This window comes from Zonotrichia albicollis, chromosome 2 (assembly GCF_047830755.1).
Source record: "Zonotrichia albicollis isolate bZonAlb1 chromosome 2, bZonAlb1.hap1, whole genome shotgun sequence".
NCBI lineage: Eukaryota > Metazoa > Chordata > Aves > Passeriformes > Passerellidae > Zonotrichia > Zonotrichia albicollis.
Window position 1 is genome coordinate 107,664,656 of NC_133820.1, and position 6,966 is coordinate 107,671,621.

At 35.1% G+C, this 6,966-nt stretch overlaps 1 long non-coding RNA gene across 1 annotated transcript; it reads right to left on the reverse strand.

The window, feature by feature from the left end:
* Positions 1-1,273: 1,273 nt before the first annotated feature.
* LOC113459357 (uncharacterized) lies at positions 1,274-6,756 on the reverse strand. Its single transcript, XR_003380514.2, has 4 exons — positions 6,624-6,756; positions 4,574-4,725; positions 3,134-3,220; positions 1,274-2,484 (listed from the first exon to the last, which is right to left on the reverse strand). It is a non-coding gene; the product is annotated as an uncharacterized LOC113459357 (long non-coding RNA).
* Between the last annotated feature and the right edge of the window lie 210 nt (positions 6,757-6,966).

Here is a 6,966-nt window from a genome sequence, read left to right on the forward strand (position 1 = left end):
CTTGAGAGTAAGTTGCTGGGACAGTTACTTACAAATCACAATTGACTACATTCTCAGTTAATAAATAACATTTCTGTTGGGAAGCTCTTATATTCTTACAAGAATCAAAAATAGTTCTCCAAAAGCCTATTCTATGTGTCTTTGTCTCCTCTGGTTAAATGAAAGTCTGTTCTTTTGAAGATTTTTGATAAGAAAATTCTGAGGAGGAAGGATTGTGACATTTACTTAATCTCTTAGCTAAGTAGCCAAGGTAATTATATTTTGAGTATTGAAAAAAATTGCTTTGAATTCTAGGGCCACTTCATGATAACAATAGAAAAAATACAAATATTCGCAAAGCAGTGACTTAAAGAAAAAAAGTGCAGAATATATAATGTAAAATATGTTCACAAGCCTTTTACAAAAACATCAGTGGAGCACATAGTATCTACTTGGATTGTACAAATGTTTTGTTTATTAATTAAGAATATGAAAATAATGTTCAACTTCTAAAACACGAGGTATTTCCTTTGTTTTTTTTTTTTTTTTCTTAAAATGATAAAGCAAAACGATTAATAGAAGTTAGAGATGTAATCATTGTGGCTTCACAGAGCCATATTCTGCTTCAGATATAATGCAGAGATACAAGATTTGGAGGGTCTGTTGGAACTCCTTTGCATTAAATAAATGTCCTAAATTACTCTCTACAGAAACCTATGTTGCTCACAACTATCATGAAAGCATGGGAAACTAAACCTTGTGTATTCAAAGTTAGCTTTTTAAACTACTGAACTCCTTTAAACTTCTCCCAATGGAAATTCTCATTTACTGATGGGACACCTGGGGAAAAACAAAGGAAAGAGTGCTTTACATGAGTTAAACAGTGGAGCTACAGCACACACTAATTTCACTTCAAGGCTGAGTTTTGGGTCTCAAAAAATGTGGGCTGTGTCAAATGTATTATCAAGTGTAATAAAATGTGTCACCTTGAGTTCCACAAGAAAAACAGATCTCAATGCATATTGAGGTGCAGTGTCTAAAGCAGCTTTATACTCACTAAGATTTTGTGTCTCATTACAAACCTGCAAAGCCTCAAATTTAGGTATGCTTTTAGTTAAGAGATTTCTTAATGATCATGAAATATACTGTATTGAGGCATGTGAGAATTTTATTATTCACTATGCAAATATAAGACAGAAAAAAGAAAAAAAAAATCAGGCTTTTATCCCAAGTTGGATTTCACCTAAACATAAAATATTCTTACAAAAAAATTATTAATTTTGCTTCAGCATGAAGTAGAGAGCAGTAATCACTAAACAAAGCCTGGAATTAAACTGCATAAAACAGAAGATGCTTTTACAAGTAGAAAAACCCAAATATGTTTCAGTGAGTTTGTGCAGGTGTTAATTTTTGGTTTGTTAAGTTTGAGGTTTGTTACTAGGTCTTGGAATAGAGGGATGATTGCTTTGAAACCCCTGGAGAGAACCAGATGACAGAGTTTTAGAAAAGCTAAGAACCTCTCTAAACAAACACACTCCCTGCAGAGAGAATCAGAACTGTTGATCTTTTCAGCAAAAACACTACCTAAATGTAGCCGCAGTTAATTATATCCTGTTGACAAGAGGCACCTAAAACACCATGCATTTTATCATCATGCAATAGCATACAAATGACAAGTTTTGACAAGTATCTATTTGTTGTTTTAAGAATTTGCATTGAATATGACAAGTGTATTTTAACTATTATGCCTCAGTGCTATCTAGTCAATCATCCTTTACTTCTGAAGTTAATTTTAGATCAGATAAACATGCCCAGATCTGCAGCTTGTGTGATATCAATAAAGGTTTCGGGTCTTAGGCAGAACATTAACACAGTGGCTGTGCCCAAAGCTATCAAACACTTGATTAATGCTTTTGCATCCACAGGAATAATAGAAAGGGAAGACTTTGGTTTCATGCTGTAACTTCATTCATTGCAAGAGAACTATATCATTGCCCTTCCCTTTGGATGTTGTAGCTCTCTCCATTACTGCTGAACACTGTTTTTTTGCATTTGAAGCGCTTATGGTCTTAGGTACTGTTAGACTTTGGTATGAATTATAAAACATGCTTTTTTTATCATTGGACAAATATGATTCCTAGCTCAGTGATCTGCTCTCTAGAGGAAAAAAAGAGGAGTTCAAACACAAATCCCTCTTTTCTGAACCAAGACCTATTTTAATAGTGATTGAAATATGGGTCTGTGAATCGAAATACCATGAAGCAGTGTATTTACCTACTGAAAGCCAAACAAGACCAGGAAAGGTGAGCCCATGTAATTTAACTTTTTGGTCTAAAGAATAAAGAGACATCTTCTTCTTTCAGAAGAAGAACAGATCTGGTCAACAGTAGAAACAAGTGCATGGATTCAAGAAGGCTTCATAAACGAGGTAAAGTTAACCTCCAGAACATCAAAGTCAATCCAGCACATTATTTTCATGTTTCTTCTGGATATGGAAGTTAAGATCTGAAATATATAGAGAAACTGTCCTTCAGAGTGCAGAATATATCGTAGATGAAAATTTATGAGCAGATGAAAATGAAAATATATCTAAACTTTTTCAGACAGTTCTAAGCATCTTGGGGGTTTGAGCCCAAAATATTTTTTGGAAATTTTTACTAAAAATCCCATTGTCAGAAGGATTTCTAAGATTTTCTGCCAATATTGACTTTCACATGGGTTCTTTTATTTTTTCCCCCCTGTATTCTTGTGACACAGACGACTAAAGGAATAATATGCATGATCAAAGGACCATTTTGAAACTAGAAAACTCAGGCTCACTTATTTTTTTTTAAGACAGATACTAAGAAAAGCAGAGGAAGAAGGAAAATTATACAGATGAAAGAAATCCCAGTATTTCACTTTACTATATTGCATATAAGAAAAAAAAAATAAAGCAAACAGTCAAAGTTGAGGAAGGTAGCATACTTTAGTAATTGTTTGCACACTTTCTTTAAAGAACGATGTTCAGCCCTTCATGAGGGTTTGAATTTTCTTAAGTAGTAATGTTGGTTTCATAGTGAGATGGGAAAGGACCAAAGGACAGTTGGATAAACTTCTTGACTTGCATTTCATGAACACATTTTTGTTTTTCACAGTCTCATATATCTCTTACACTGTCATGTCTTTTAATGAAAGGTCTTCTACTGTGTTGCTTCTTTCAACCAGAAGGCCTTCTAAAGCACTGAAGTCCTCTCACTCCCTAAGGAACATTGAAATTCATAGATTAGGTTTATTTACTATGCAACTCGATTTTTAGCACTGTGAAATTATTGTAAAGTTAGAAAAAATCAAAATCAAAATCTAAACCTGCAAAAACCAGTATGGACAATTGCATGTAAAAAATTCCAAATGATACAACTGACAAAAGTCACTTAGAAACAACAGAGGCACAGAAGTCAGAGGAGAAGCTCTCCCTGTTTTTTGTTGTTGCTAGCCTGAGCAATTCTCTCTGGAATATAAAGTGTACATGCTGTACACTTAAGTAGCAGCAACTTATGCTGTGTGTAAAAATCAGTAATTATCAGAGTTTACACTTTACTTGCACAGCTTAAACAAGAAAGGCTGTCCTCCACTGTCAAGCATTGCCCTCGAGATTCCAACCTCAGTTGCTACAAAGAGCAGGTGATTCTCTTTATGTCCTTCTAAAAAAATATTCTTAAATGAAAGGTCGATAAGATGGATATCTGTCAGCTTATAATTGGCACATACAAGTCTACAGTTCCAAAAATAAAATCAGATTTCCCAAGCATTAACATTTAACTTGTTCATGTTTTATGGAAGAAATGTATTTAGTATGTTAATATATTTAACCTAAATTTACCCCCTTTTAGTCCAATGTGTGTTCAGTTCTGGCCAGGATTTAAACTATTGTCAAAAATAGCTTTGTTTCAGCATTTCTGATGGACATCTAAACAAAAAAAACGCTAAAAATTTTGTTTATTACAGGTTCTCCAGTTAGAGCTGGAGTTGAAGCAAGGTTCAGATAACTTTCAGATAATCATATATATTTCAATAACAGAACTGAAGTACTAAGGCATTTATCATTCTCCAATCACACTGATCTCAGGTGAAGGAAATGTATATAATCTTTTAAAGAGCATATTTTAGCACCTGTTTTCTTGTGTTAGAGACAAATAAGTTTGGTATTTCTGGCTTTGTTCCACTGTTTCTAGTGAAGATATAATTGAAATGCTGTTCAGTTTTGTGTGTCAGAAACCATCGCCTCCAACTGCCTGTGGGCAATTCTTCTACAGCGGCAATTGTGCTGCTCATACAGCAGCTGACTCTGAGAAGTCTTGCACTCTGATGTTGGTTTTGGCTATTTTCCTATGTGCTGTTTTTCTCTCTTTTTAATAATAAAGTCGTGGTTTAGAAAGATATAAACTAACAAGAATGCTCCAAAGACCTCTCTGGTACCTGTGCTGCAGTAGTGATAGGCATGTTACCATAAAATGGTGGTTTGCTAAGTATTTCCATTCTTGTTCAGTAGAGCAGGAGCCAACAGTAACAGAATAGGCAGCAGATTTTAAAGTCAATATTTTAAAATCCTTACCTTGTTTTCGCTTGCCCAGTATCTGTTTCCAAGGAAACAGAAGGAGAAGCAGGAACCAGTGGCGAAGCAGCAATAAAAGCAAGCTCACCAGCCTTCAGTTGCTGGCTTCTTTCCTGTTTTTCCAGCTCCTGAACCCACATTTGACAAGGCCCCTGATAGTTTAGAATAACATAAAAAATGAATACAGTTTTATTCAACACCTATTTGCATGTAAACAAAAGGGAGTTGGCAACACGGTTGGTTTTCAAGATGGAGGTTTCAAACTGGCCATGGACTGGGGAAGGGAGTTAGAAAGAGGAGCACATATGGACCCAAGAGATAATATTCTGGTGTAAGTCAGAGAAAAATTAAAGCAAAATAGTATTAAAGACTCTTCCATGAAGTACAAAACAGAGAAACAGGAAGAGAATTTGAGACTTAATTATTTATTACTTTTGAAGTGTTGTTCACTCTCCAGATGTCTCCAAGCTAACCAGGGGGGTGTTGTTTCATGTGGTGTATGCACTGTCTACGATGAAATATAGGGTTTTATTAAAACTTGAGTAGTTCAGAGTCTGCTGAACTTTCAAACAAAATACAAATTTAGGAATTCTGTTGCAAACTGAGCTGCTTGGTGGGCACAGGACGAGGTCAACAGTTACTCCTACAACACCTTTGTTTCCACAAAACAAACTGAATATCAGAAAAACTGTTTAGACATTTTGCTGAACAAATGTTTTTTATGTCAGACTTTTTTAAAGGATAATTAGTTTTATACAGAATAGCTATTTATTATTCCTCTCACTATTTTTGGCTGAGGAAATTTATCTTGCCTTATATGCTACACTGCACTGTAAAAAGTTTGTAACACAAAAACAAAAGATAAAGTTTGTAAGAATTCAAATATTCCTAGTTTGGAGAGTTTCATGATAGTGAATGCAGTTATATATGACACCTAAATACATTTATGAATATCAATGAATATAGAAACAGGAATTTTACACTTGAGCTAAGCACAAAGATGTCTATTTGCTCCCAATCTTGACTCAAATTTTGATCTTCACTGATTACTACTGAGTCAGATTTACTCCTGGCTCCTGAAGGCTGAATTTTGCTTGACATAAGAAAGTTACAAAGATGGGATTACTATTACACTTATATACAAAATGGACTATAAGACAACAGCGTGGTCTCAACTGCAGTATAGCAATGTCAGAAATAGATAGATAGATAGATAGATAGATAGATAGATAGATAGATAGATAGATATTCAAGAAGTAAAAGGGCTTTAAAATATACTCTGAAAACAATCATAGTATAATTGCATCTATCATAATCTCTTCTGTAGTATGAAAATCCCTGGAGCCTCATGCATATTCCAGTTTAGATAAGAACTGTTGCTTGCCCAAGTATCCTTTCTAGGAAAGTATTGATTTGCAAGTAGATAATAAGCCTGATTCACACAATTGGGTTTCTAATTTATGTATGCCATCCTCTCTTATTTCCATTTATGATTACAGGAATCAGCTGTGCTTTTCCCACTATATTTTGGTTTAAGAATTTAAAAATATTCAACAAATATTCTTTTAAGCTCTGTTTCAAGTCACTAGTTTTGTTATAGGGGCTGGTTTGTAATGGATTCTGGAATACTTCAGCAGTTTGTCGAGATCAAAGACTTTTACATATTTAGTTTCATTATATGTGATATGGCTTCATATCAAGTCCAGAAAACATCAACTTGCCACTGTAACCAGTACATAGGAGAAATAACAAGGACAATGGGCAAAACACCTTATAATAATTAACTTCTGTGTCCTGTTCCTAAGCTGGAAGACTCCTATGGAGGAGGATAAAATGCAAACTGCATCTCACAAAGGTGGTAATTTATATTTTTGTGGTTAGAGATACTGGCAGTATTTTTTATTTACTTTCAACTAGCTGATTTGCATCTTCCTTGACAATGCTCAAGAAATTCGTAATTTACATGAACTGGGAGCCTTAAAACCTCTATAAATTCACTAGCATTTATCAGACTATGTTAACTTTTGGAAGTATATTGAATTTAAGTTACCAATGGCTGGTAGTGGGAGTCCATAGTCTGGTCTCTGAGTCAAGGCCAGGACTGCCCTGTGCTGGACACAGATGCTTCCAAATGGCTTGCAGGGTACAGCTGAGCACTTCAACCAAACTGGTGGCATCTCTGGGAAAATACATTTAAACAATGTCATCAGAAAGAACAAAAAGTGTGAGAAGCCACAGAGGCAACACCAAAGTCATAGTGGGAGAAGGTGCTCCATGCATCTCCATGCACGGGAGATGACCATGGAGATGACTACAGTGGAGCAGACTGTCCCCCTGTACCTCATGGGGGACCATGACAAAGCAGATGCCTACACTGCAGTCCACAGAGAATG